Here is a 13,919-nt window from a genome sequence, read left to right as displayed (position 1 = left end):
CAAGTAATATTCCCTACTGGTTCTTGCTTTGTTCACTACCTTCACACAACATGGATATAAGACAAACACCCCCTCACTTGTCCCTTTGCCAGAGTTTGGAATGAGTGAGGAATGGCTCTCCATCTATTCCTGGGTTGAGAATCATTACTAAACATGGTCACAATTAATTACCAAGTAGGCCACAGAGGTAAGTGTCTCAGTATGTCCAGTGCAAGATCTTATAATCCTAATAGTCAATGGAACTAGGTAAGTGTAGTTGATTTTTTTCCCCATTAAATCAACTAGTTAATTAAATGTTTCTATGTCAGACAGACATAATCTAGATGTCAACATAAAATTAATATATTGTTTGGTTAGATATCTTAAAATGTGATTGTGAGCAGGACCATTTTCAGATAAACGTGTAACAGATATTCTTAAAAGCCAGCATAGCATGAAATATTGTTTTCACTGAATGCAAGAATCAAGAGTTAAATGTAAAATACTTTGATGTTGGAGCAGTCTGGATCTTACCACCAGCCTTCCAGAGATTTTAGGAAGCTATTTCAGAGGCTAAGACATAAAAGATGTGCTGTTGTTCTTAGGATCAGCGAAATAGGTTATACCTGACTATTTTTTATCTATTTTCTGCTACATAGATTATATGTAAAACACATATAATCTATTATGTTCTTACACCTGCATGTAAAACATATACAATGGTTCACCTTGAGACTCAGGTAAGTAGTACTGTATGAATGAAATGGGGAACACACTGAGATGATTAAGACAGATCTGTGGAATTCATAGACATTGTTCATCTACCAGATATTACCTTTTGATAGGGTCTCCTGAAATTCCAGTTTTGAATGACTTGAAATTGGGTAAAAAGTTTTTCTGTACTGAGCTAGCCATATAATCACGTCTTCTGACACAGGGGTAAGTATAGACATGCTACTTAATGTCATGATCTGAAGAAGTAAAAAATATAAATTATTTATTTCTTTATGTTAAACATTATCTCTGCTTTGCCTTTATATTTCAAAATAGAAGTGCTCTCCACATACTGTTTTGAAATAATGATCATAAATAATAAAATAGAAGTGTTTCTTTGAAAGTGAACACATCGTATTTTTAACAACTTATTGCGAGTTAGGTTTGTTTTTTTTTAAATTTTTTTCTCTCATGATTAGGAATATGGAAAGAAAAGTACAGAAAACCAAAGGATAACACTGAAGAAAAACTTGAGCTATTTCTCTGGTTTGCCCAATCCCATATCAGGAACATTATTTATCACCCACAATATTAATTTGAGAAAACCAGCAAACAAAAAGCAAAAAAGAAAAAAAAAAAAGAAAAAAAAGATGAAGACCTTCTATGGTCAAAACTACTCATGTCTGTGATTTTTGAAATGTGACATTGAGCCATCAATGAAAATGCTTTGGTTGATTCTAAAGAGGGGCTTATTTTATTACTTAGTTCATGCTACCCTCCAGTTTCCAAAACATGCTCTCCTGCAGTCAAGAGGGGAGAACTATAAGAAAGAAATCAAATGTGGCAATTTGTTTTCTATTCATATATTGACTTCTCTTTTTGAATGACAGGGCTGGTTGACCAGCAGCCGTTTTTTATTATGTAGTTTGGGATATGCTACTTCCTCTTATTCACCCTGTTAACTGTTAATGCTTCATCCTGAGAAAAGGGGCTTGTCCTAATGGCCTAGATGTTACCTATATTTTCCTGTATTGTTTTGTATGATCTTAAATATTATTTAGAAATGCCATCAAATTGCATTTACATTAAAGGGGGAAAAAGCGTGCAAGAGCTCAACCGTTTTATAAGAAGACCAGGATGTCACAAGGTAGGGGGTTATTCTTTGCTTCTGTGATATAGTTAAGGGATTCAAGCAAATCAAGATAATTTGTCTTAGAAACCAGATGACTGTTTTTCTCCTTTTGAAGAGGAGCTGTCCTTTATTTTGTTCAAAAATGCATTCTTACCTTATGTTTTAGAACAAAACAGAAGCATTTAAAAAAAGATAGAATTCTGTATCATTAAGAGCAATGGCAGACAGAGCTGACAGCCCTTTCACAAGCTCCTTTCAGCCCATCTCCAGACATGGTGACATTGGTACCGACAGCGTTTGTCATCCATAAATTTACAGCTTATTCCAGTCTCTTCACGGACTAGATTTTTTTAAAAGAAAAAAATATATAGGTGTCTCAAATACCCAGTTACAGGTTGTGTTCTATTTAGCCCTTGATTGAAACGTATTGCTCCTTAGTATCTTTTAGCTATGAAAATTATAATATGGAACAGAGATTAGAATGAAATTATCATGGCTGGAAGGCATTTACTCAGTGGGGGCAGTCACATAAACCTGGGTCTTGAGAATGATGATAATACATTTAGGTTCTGCATGCCCGATATTATTGCCGCACATTATGTATGTTTCATTTATACTATTTCGCACACACCAGCAACGCTGACAGATAGGTAATTACTCTCTGCGCCAATGAACAGTTATCAGCACCACCGCTGTTTATTGCTGGAATGAAGTGCGCTTGTCAGTCAAGGTCACTTGTTTGTGTGTCCTCTTTAATAGTTCCTTCACAGTTGTTGAACTTTGCACACAGTTCATATTGCAAGGTTCCTGGAGGTTACTTTACTACATAATGTGTTTCTGGTGTTATCAAAGTCACTTGTATTTATCACTTTAATTGATAAACAAGGAAGTCGCAGGAAGCAGAGCTGAAGATGTGAAAAAACATATTTTGCTAGTCAGTTGATCCCAGTAGGTATTCTGTAATGAATGACCTCAGAAAGACACGTTTAGCACAAACCCTCTTAGGTTGTGATATGCCGCCAGCCCAACCTAGTGAAATTTCATTTTATAGCGTTCACCTTAATTTCAGGCGAGTTGGATACTGACACAATTTCATAACTACTGTAGACTTAGCCTTTGCACCCTCTAGAAGCGTTTTTCTTTGTTCATTTCTTGTGCAGTGCAGAGGTTATTTTCATGCTTAGTATATTTATATAATGGGCTAAATCCATTTGGTTTGACTTAAAACCAGTCATGTTTATTTGTTAGATATGTGCCATTAAGCCTCCCCCTCCCATAAAAAATGTTATTAGTCTAATGCTGGTTTTCTTCATTGTGTGAAAGCACCAGTCTTCTTCCAAAATGAACATTGCCTGGTGCGTTTTCGAGAGTAAAAATAAATTCAGTGCCATTGTGTCGATCCTGTGCAGCCTGTAATTTCATCTGTTATAAAATAAAGAGAATGGTTGATTTTTATATTTTTGTTTGTTAGCTACAGTGCTTTATTAGAAACTGGAATAACGTCTAGGATGTAATAATTTATCCAGTCAAGATAACTGGAGCTATTTCCTTAAGCCTGTGATCAGCTTGAGTTTGTGTGTTGGGAGATTTATACGGCCGTTGCTTATTACCAAAGAAACAGTTAAAAAGGATTTATGGTAGTGTATGTGATGTGTGTGTCTGGAATTTTTGTGTATTTAACTTCTCTCCTTGCCTATCTCTGTGTTTCCTCTCTTAACATTATTGTGTGAGAGAGAAAGAGACTATGTCTACAATTAAATGCAAATTTTATTCAAGCATTTAAGCAGAATCACATTCATTCATTAAACTAAATGATTCTTTTATTTGAAAAAATATATCAGCACATGGTAATATCACACCCAGCTTACAAGAGCCTCTAGTTCTCTGTCAGTGCGAAAGTTTGCTATTACATTATTAAAGGATTAAACTATAGCAAAAGGTGCCTGGTGACTGTGAATGTTTTAGTTAATTTGATTATGCCCATAAAAAAAGAATTTAATTCCATAGCAGCCACTAGATCTTACACCGGGCAGTGGGGTTCTGATGCGTTGCAGGTCTGATGTCGTCCTGGGAGAGACTGAAATTGCCGCCAGGGCACGGCATTCAGGACGACGTGAGGGACTTGGTTCACTGGTGAACCCAGGTTAACACCAGGCCTCGTCGTTTTCAAAACGCTTCCCTTTCTTAGTTCTTAGTTACCAGAGTGTTACAAAGAAAGGGTTTTGATCTCATGTAGATAGCACAGCATTAATTACCCTGACACTAATTAAACTGCATCAAACAAATACCACCGTGTTCCTCAGGGGGACAACAGAAGGCAGTTTAAAATAATTACTGGAGCTTCATGCATGTGTGAAGTTTTCATTACTCTTAGGACACAAGCAAAAGAGATTTGATATCATTAAAATAGCCACTCTTTAGTGATTGCAACAACAACAACAAAAAAGTGACTAAAATTTTCTTGGAGCATATTGATGTCTAAATAGTAGTGGCTTCAGTTCTTGAGAATGGTAACTTTTCCTGGAGAATTGGAAGTCTGTGAAGCAGGAACAGGTGTTCCAGTCACATTCTGGTATGATTATGTATTAGCTTATGTTTGTCAGACCATTTCATTAACCACCCACTGCTATCACATATACATATACTTTGTTCTTTCTGAACCATGAAATGAAATGCATATATCTTCACTAATGCTTGCTATCAATGTAAATGAGAAAAAGAGGCTCATTACCCATCATGGCTGCCGTGAAGCCCACACCTCTGTACACTTACAGGTAATAAACATCTTCTTGTAAGTAGAACACAAGATATATTGAGTTCTGCCTGTAACAAGAAATGGCGATCTTGTCCTACTTACGTGTTAATAGGTGGCACTTCCCATGCGTATTTAGACACGACGCGCAGTGGGACTGTTTTAAAGCAAATTTCTTCTCTCAAAACTGGAAGTGGTCATTATTTCTGAGATTGTTTGTCATCCCAGACATAAGCAGACTTTTCTGGTCATAGAAAATGGACCTTTTGGGCCACTGGACAAGTAACGAAGAACAGTGGTCACGATTTGGGGGATTATAGATGGTTTCTATCCCCTGTGGTTGTTAGAAAGGACTGATGTCAAATTGCTAAATCCCAGCTAAAGGGAAGGTCAAAGAGAAGGGATGAATGATTGACAGAGCCGGTGTTGGGGATGATTACGGTGATGGAGGAGGTTGCTGCACATGCTGGATGCCTCTCTCAGGTGTGTGTGTGTCCCTGCACACGTGCTGAAGCATGTGTGCACGTGGGGAATTGTGTGTGTTCTCCCCATGGTCTGCTCAGCAGGCACATGCACAGCACCGCCCAGGGTCTTGTCCTCACAAGGTCACTTATCCTGTTTATCTCTGTGACATATGAACAGTGGGAATCAAGTTGCCTGGGTTCTAGCACCAGGTGCCAGCCATCCTCCCTGAAAGGTGTTGGGAATTAAAATGGGAGAGTGGTCATTTCCAGATTTATGCAACTCATGTTTCATTCCCTGAATGACTCTTTGAATGTGATTATGGAGTGGTTCTGGGTACTGCATACTGCATACCATAAGCCATTTATGTTTTTACTTCCCTCTGAAAGCAATAATTTAAGGGAATTATGCATTATGAGGGTTTTCCAGTGATTTTTAAAAATTAAAATAATGCCAGATATTTTAGGAAACCAGTTTAGGAAAATAACACTGACTTGGTGCTGTAGAATTTTTACATAGGCAAAAAAAAAAAAAAAAATGATCAAAACTGATTATACTAGAAGAATAAAAAAATTAATCCAGTTGTAGAAATTTGATGTGTCCAAAAAATATGCAAAAAATAAACTTTTGTTCCTTTATAGCCAGATGGTTTGTCCTATTTTAAGCTGATAGTAAGTTCATACATCTCTCTTGAATGTCATTGGTTTTAACTGGCAGACAGTATCTACTATTAGAATTTTCCTTATTCCTGGATGATCTAAAATGTATTTTTGGAACATTTGGATGATCATACTGTACACCAAGAAAATTTTTTCATTACACTTAGCTCATACTCAAAAAAGTGTTTATGTAATTATAAAAAAAAAACCTCTAAAAATGAACAGTTCTTTTGACATAATGTTGACAGAAGTCACTTTGATGTAGTTTAGAGTCATGAATTTTCTATCTGTTCCATTTTTCCTGGGGCTCCATCAACTCAAACATCCTGATCTGTCATTTTGCAACTCTTCGTGAAGGCCTTGACAGATAGAGGTTTTGACAAGTGCTGGACATCAGCAGCAATTCAGAATAAGCAGCGTATATTTCTTCAGGTAAAGTGACAAAATGTCTAAAAGCGTCAGAAGAACTGTGTGGTCTGCAATCATATCTAATATTATAAAGCAAGCCCCTATCCACGTTGTGTGTTTCAGCATTATATGGTGGCTAAGGTTTAAAATTCTGTCAGAACCTAAGATCAGAGAGCTTTTGCTTCATTTACAGGTGTTTACATTAAGAACATTGGTATCGCTAGAAAAATCCTTCAAATTCCTGTTGAGTGAAAATGATGGGAGTAATCACATAACGTGATAGGCGTCTTTAACACTACAACACATCATTATATTTATTCTTTTTTGTTTCTGCGGTACTGATTGGATCATTTGGCTTGATTAAAAAGTCCGTTCTCATGCTACCTTCAGAGTTCCCAGTTCAAAATTCAGTTTAAGACAACTTTCATGAGGTGCTAATTGTACCTGTTCACAGGTGGGTCAGTTTTCAGACATGGCAACGTTTTTCCTGGTTCTATCCTCTATCAATGACGATATACACGTAACAGTAAACATCGTCTCACTTATGGAATGTGTTGTTCTTTTCACATAATTATTTTGAGTCTGTATTGACTTAAGAAACAGCTGTTGAGAGTTGAGAGGGATGCAAAGTGGCACAGCCTGGTGATGTCCTTATTCACACAGCCAAGTTCCTTTTGATGTGATACCTACTGGCAGGGCTGTGCAGTGAATTCAACTTCTTTGACAGCCATCAGCCCCACTGACCAGTGGTTTCGGGTTTTCTAGTGAGGAGAAAAAGTAGGAAAGAATTCCATAGTTTAGTTGATTTCCCCCTGCTGCTAGAGCTAAAGCTTCTGCCAACAACCATCTAAATCAACACCACGCCAACGTGCTCTGCAGAGCAGAGGTCACCCCAACATCTGGCCCCACTGTCTGCTTCTTTCAGGTTTGTCACTGGGCAGCATCTGCTTATGGGTTTTTAATCTCAACCTCTCTTTGATCTCTCTGACAGTAAAAAGAAGTTTCTATCACCCATCATGGGTTAGGATTTCGTTGTTTTTTTTTTTTAACTCAAAAGCATGGGACATTGGTTCAAGCGTGACATTTTATGTTGTTTACTCTTTTTATTTTTCAAGTTGATCATTCTATTTGATACAAAGGTAATGACTCTACTCGTGATTTCCAGCAATGTCACAATCAGTAAGTCAAGTGTGTGGAGACGTCTAGTTTGGGCGACACTTGTCTTGTTTCTCTCCATCATCATTTAAAGAGTGAAGTGATGAGCAGCAAATGTTTTCTGTTTGTTTTGTGTTGACTCCGGAGAAAGTCCATGTTATTTATTGTCTGTGTTTCTGACATTTCTGTCAGTGGTTGAGCTCTCATACATTTTTCATCCACAATGTGGGATGTAGAGGACAGTTTAGGGACAAGTGTCCGTGAACGTGGTCAACCTTCATCCATCCAGGTGTGTTGGTATGTCTTCAACAGCCTTCAGTCTGGGTGCAGGTTTACAGAAGCTGCGTGTCTCCCAGACAAGACACGGAAAGCAGTTCTGTATTGCTTTAGCTCAAGATCTCCTCCCTCTGGGTGGATTCTTCTTATCCCCAACTTGGAGTTCAAATTCAACCAACACATAACGAACACCAGCTCTGTGCCTGGCAATGTCCTGGGTGCTGTTACTTTTTATTGATTATTTAAGCACTTATCGAAGCAATGGTTAGCTGATATAAGTTCCTGGAAAATTCAGACAGAAGTGGACAAGCTTCTGACACGGTCCCTATTCTCTCATCCTTCGCAATATGTAGGGGGCTTAAAAATGTTCATGTCATGAAAAAGCTGAATGATTCAGAATGTGTTTGGCCTTCCCCAAGAACTGGCAACCCATTACTATATATATATGTAAGTATAGTTATGATAGTTCACAGCCATGTTTATAACAAGATTTTAATTCTACTTCAAATCAAATGCCAAAACTCTCAGGAGAAAATGATAATTCATTCTCCAGCACCTAACGTAGAACCTACCACATAATACATGTTGTCAAGAGAATTTGGGATTTTCTTCTATTTTCATTCATTCTCCAAAAAGATGGGCGCTTTCCTTCTAATTTCCTTCACCTTCCGGGAGACTAACGCAGTTGATAAAAACTTCTTTTTTTTCTATGTGATTTAATTTTGGCTAACTAAAACAAGGAGTTTTTTGTTTTGTTTTGTTTTGTTTTTTGTAGCATTTGCCACAATTTTCAAAGCACTTTTACTAATTTGGCATCATTTGTTCTTTACAAAATTTCAGAAATTTATAGAGACCCAGAGTTTAACTTTTATTTTTGAGACAGAGATTCACTTTGCCACTTGGGCTAGAGGGCCAAGACCTCAGCCTAGCTCATAACAACCTTAAACTCCTGGGCTAAAGGGATCCTCCTGCCTCAGCCTCCTTGGTAGCTGGGACTATTGGTGCCTTCACCGTCATAGCCAATTAAGTTTTCTATTTTTAGTGGAGATGGTCTCACTTTTGCTCAGGCTGGTCTCCAACTCCTGACCTCAAGTAATCTTCTGGTCTCAGCCTCCCAGAGTGCTAGGATTACAGGCATGAGTCGCTGTACCCAGTCTCAGAGTTTAACTCTTAAGTCCACAATGAATGGGAGAGCATTCAGACCCAAAATTTGCATGTATTTTGGTAATCATTAATTTTTAATTTCTTGTTTTTATTCCATAAAATAATTTTCTAGGAACTTGTTATATCAGCTAACCATTGCTTCAATAAGTGCTTAAATAATCAATAAAAAGTAAAAGAATGTACGTGATATGACAAAACAATGGGACTTCCTCATGTAAGAAGCAGTCAAAAATACTTTCTAGTCACAAGTGGATGCAGAGGTCCAGTTTAAAGGAAGAACACTAACAAAACTATTTCTGCTCAGTCATAGTCCTCCAAAACTGCAGGTCAGGGTAACTGGTCTTGATTCCTGTCCTGCTAACTAGTCCAGCAGCCTTGAAGACATCATTTGAGCTCTCTGGTTCTCAGGATTTTGTTTTTTATCTGAAAAAGGAGGTCTGAGAAATGGACAATAATTTATATCTTTTTTTTTGTTTTTTAGTTTATAGAGGGTTTGCATGTATTAATTTCCTTTAGCAGAACTTTAGGTTCTAATATTTTAGGAATCCTTAATTTCACTAGAAAGGCTAAATGTTTGCCATGATGAATAAAATATTCAGTGTAGGCACCACATTATAATGCCCCGTGTAATGGCCTTCTTCCTGCTTTGAAAATTATCTGTGGAAATCCAGTCACCTGAATGATAAGTGATAATACTGGTAAAGAATAATCAGGGCCCCGTTAATAAATCTGGCAATTGGCCTTCTTTGTTCTGAACATTAAGCATTACAAACTCAGAAGAATGAATTAGTGTCCAATAAATTATAAAAATTATAACTAAGTATTCTGTTTACCCATATATTTAGGTAAGTTAGAGACTATAGTCGACATTTTTTGTTTTTTAATTTACATATAATCACCTTATTTTAGGCACCCTAAAATACTGTACATTCAAAAAAAAAATGTATTTACTTTTAAAAACAGCCAGATGACAAAATAACCCTTTTTGTTAACGTGAGAATTTACATATATTACTTTGACCACTAGAGGGAGTCTTCATTGTCAGGAGTGCAGATGAAGCCCAAGAGATCAGGAGACACAGGCTGTGTTAAGGGTATTGGTAATGCATCCGTTGTCTGTCCATGGTATCATATGCATACAAATTGCTATCGTAATCAATTAAATTTTATTGGGTCAATTATTCCCCCCAAAGGAATTTGCCATCATATATTTTATTTTTTTCTTTAAAATATTGTATCACTTTCAAAAGGCTGCAAAAACTTAAAATGTACCTTTAAAATAATAGAGAAGTAGCCATAGTTAAGAACATGAGGGATTAAAGAACGTAAATTAATGATAACCTGATCACTTCAACTTCAGGGCTGGTTTTGTAATCCGGAAATAGAAATCTCCTTCTAGTCCCTCAGATCCCGCACACAGCAGCTGTGCTGGCTTTCTGCAGCCTGACCCGCTGCCGTCCATCACCCCTAACCTGCAGGGACTTCCTTCTAGGGTGAGAGGGTAATTATGTCTCTTGTCCGGTCAGTCCTCAGCCTCTCTTCTGAGACACCAAACAAGTGGCTGTGTGTGTGTGTGTGTGTGTGTGTATTTTCGCAGAGCCATTTTATAAATGAGGAACTGAGCTGAAATCACCTGCTCGGTTCACCTTGACTACAGAAAAGCCAAGGGAGAGCAGGGCAGCAGGCCAGCGGTCCTTCCTCAGCGAGACTGACTCTTAGACTGCAGCACATACGGGACAGTGCACATTTTTAAATTTCAGGTTTCAAAAAGGGCGCTTGGGTTTTGCCTAAATATCTTGCCTTACGCATTACTGATACCAGATTCAATTCTTGATTGTCTGCTGCTCATTACCCAGGTACCCAGAAGTCAATCAGAGGACCAGGAAACAAGGGGTAATCAAAACTACAGGGAGTTAGGACAGATGTGCATTATATTTAATTTTTGTTCTTGCATCTAGATACAGGTATCTCTGATATTCTAGGGAATCGTTATATTCCTCCCAGCTAACACCTAGCTCACAGGCTGGGTAAAGTGGCCCCGCGCAGTGCTCAAACTGTGGAGATGGACCAGTTCTTCTATTTTTTTTTTTCCCAATCTGATGTGGATCAATACGTCTGTAAAATATTATATAATAAAAATAAATGACTAGAAATGTGAAATAAAAACATTTGAAATACTACCTAATTTTCTGCTATTATCTTCAACAGACATAAAGTTACTCTGGGAAGTTGCTGTGGGAGTTTGTAAACTCTCCCGTCCGTTTGCACTTCTCACTGTGGAGCACGCTGTGCGGAGGTGGCACCGTGGGTGCGCTGGCTTCTCACTGCCCCCACAGCTCTGTTTCTTCCTGGTGATCCAATCAGAGAATAGGTGTGAGTGCCTGACCCACTCATGCACACCTCTCACTTTAACACAATCCCATCTTCTCCCTGATCTGGAGCAAGGGAGGGCTTGGAAGGTGTTTGCTTCCAGGCTGAGCATTGGACAGGAATAAAGAGAGAAACCTGCGTGACAATCACAAACCAGAATTTAATGAAAATAAAGTTTCAAATATTTGACCCTGAGCAAATAATGAGGTTTTTTACAGATGATATTTTCTAATCACCTCACATTACAGAAGGTCAATTTTAAGTTATTTTTTTCTTATGATTGGAGGCAGAAATAAAGCAATTCAAAGGGGTCTTCGTGCTCATGAAATCTGCAGAGGAATTTACCGCAGAGCTTAGTAAAACAATAGGCTGAACACCTTTTCCCTTATTTTTCTTTCTTTTTAGTCACCCTTTTGAAATAGAGCTGGTGGTAATTTTGTCTTCCAAGCCTCAGTGCATATTGAGGACAGATTAGCCAAACACACACATTGGTCTGGGAATCAGGAAACCAGGTTATCGTGTGTCACTATTCACTAGCCAGAGGCCTTCAGCAAATCACTCCAGACCTCAGTTTTCCCTTCTCAAAATGGGAAGACCATATGTCCCTGTCATCCTTATAGGGTTGGTTGCTGGGGAGACCAAGTGAACTAGTCGATAGGCCTTGGAGCCCTCCAGCATGTTACATAGACCTGCACACACATATGTATGTGTGTGTGTGTGGGGGTGCCATCGTTCTCCATTTTCCTAATCAAATATTTATTTTTTCTTGAACTTTCTTGAAATATACATTCTAAGTTGTTGTCTCTTTTAGGGCCCTTTCCCACCCTACCCCCAATCCACCCATAACTTTATTAATAATGATAAAAAATATTTTTTTATTTTTGTTTTAAAATATAGATATTAAACCCCAAATATACACACTAAAATTTATTTTTTAAAAAAATAGAGGAAAGAATCATTTAAATACCAGCTCTAAGATCGAGTCTCGCTCTCCCAGTGATATTAAGCAGAGCTGTGGTGCTGAGCTCTAAGGGTTGGTGAAAGGGGAGTCTGGCCTCTGAAGGCTCTGTACCCACTCCTTGTCAGAATGCACGTGCACACGGGTATACATACACACATGAGTGCATATGGATCACAAGGGCTTGACACTCACTGTCACCCCATAGCCATGGCCAATGCTTATTATGCTGATTATGCTCTGTAAGTGATCACACAGGGGCTTCCCTTGGAAAACAGTGATTGCAAATGAAATCACAAGGTCATTGCCCTGAAAGCCAAGAAGCAGGTGGTCTCAACACTGTGACACTTGGCAGAACCTGGTCCGGACCAGCTTCTTCAGTCTGTGAGCAAGCAAAGAACAATTTGAATCCTAATATGAAATTCTGGAGATGGGAAATGGAAAAGTACTTTATACCCTAGTGAACTGGAAAGATCTGCATTAGCCAAGTGACTGATCACTTGTGGCTCAAGAATAGTTTGGAAGAATTATGGAGATTTTCATTCATTTCTAGACACATGCATACATTCCAACATATACTGAGCATCTCTCAAGTACCAGCCCCACTGCTTGATGCTGGGGAGACAGAGGTAAGAAAAAATAATCTGGGTAGATGCGCTCATGAAAATGACAGATAATTATGACACAGAGTATGGAAATGGCACTGGGGATGCAATGATGAGCAGAAATAAGCCTATTGCATTTAGAGTTGAAAAGGACTTTAGAGGCCACCCTCGTTCCACCTCCAGCCACCACCTCCCCCAGCTGCCGTCACAGCCATGTGTTTGTGCTGGTGCCTGTTTATAGGCACTGGATGTGTGTGCCAGGGGACCCCTGCTTTTCTGGCAGTCTGTATTCTTTGACAGCAAATAGGAGTTAAGAGATGAGAGGTGGATATACATTTGGCTTCTCTTGTCCTTTATATCTGGGCTTTTGGAAAAGCTGATAAGGGATCCTTGAGCCAGCTTAACATCCCTAAACTGTATTGCCCATTTAATTGTTGAATTTATGCTGATAAATGAGAAAATTTAGACTTTGCTAAAGTATATAACTTTGGTAAATGTTCATGGGAATTTAGGCTTTTTGAAACTTTTTGGAAGAGATAATATTGTTCTGGAATCAATACTTAAATCGAAATAATACTTAAATTATCGGACTCCTCTCACTATCATTGTTAAACCCCACCCCCAACCCACTCCTGGGCAGTGTCACCTCGGGAGTTATTCCATCCCAGAGTGCACAGAATTGTCCATCAACCCAGGAGAAGGATGGCATGAATTCCATTCACAGGGACACATGTGCAGTCCCTTTGTGCCATGAGTATTTGGTTCCATTTCTTACTGGAAGGCATATAAAACTAATTGCTTATGTGCACGTTTAAGCCACAAAAATGTCCTGGCAGGAAGTGAATGCCTGGGGATATTTGTACTCACTTCCTACAGTGGAGTGAACAGAAGTAGTTCCAACTAAAGGAGGAGGACGAGCCTGCCTTGGAAACTATTTTCACTTTTCAAAATTTACTTCATATATATATATATATATATATATATATATACACATGTATATATGTTTAAATAGAACAAGTCTCACATATTTCTTCAACTACAGTTCAACGTACATAAGTATATTATGTTGAAAGATATTACATCGAAAATGCAGGTTATTTCTTCAAATTTGGGAAAGAATAACACATATTTTTGTTCTTGTTTGTTTGTTTGTCTTAAACAGGAATTTCTGAGCTGGCCCCAGAAAAAAAGGAATTAGAAATTGCAAGAGTTTTATAGTTTCCTGATTTCATTGTAGGTTGCAAATAAGACTGGCTCTGTTTCTTCCCCCAAATATACAATATCGT

The 13,919-nt window shown here is 38.2% G+C and overlaps 1 protein-coding gene and 1 pseudogene across 2 annotated transcripts in view; both read left to right on the top strand.

Annotated features, from left to right (window-relative positions):
- Positions 1 to 13,919, top strand: part of LOC128563930 (cytochrome P450 7B1) — a 186,707-nt gene that overhangs the window by 88,692 nt on the left and 84,096 nt on the right. The window lies entirely within an intron of this gene.
- Positions 1 to 13,919, top strand: part of LOC128563932 (myosin regulatory light polypeptide 9-like) — a 29,163-nt pseudogene extending 15,244 nt beyond the window's left edge.

This window comes from Nycticebus coucang, chromosome 13, assembly GCF_027406575.1.
Source record: "Nycticebus coucang isolate mNycCou1 chromosome 13, mNycCou1.pri, whole genome shotgun sequence".
Classification (NCBI taxonomy): domain Eukaryota; kingdom Metazoa; phylum Chordata; class Mammalia; order Primates; family Lorisidae; genus Nycticebus; species Nycticebus coucang.
This window is presented reverse-complemented; position numbering and strand designations above follow the sequence as displayed.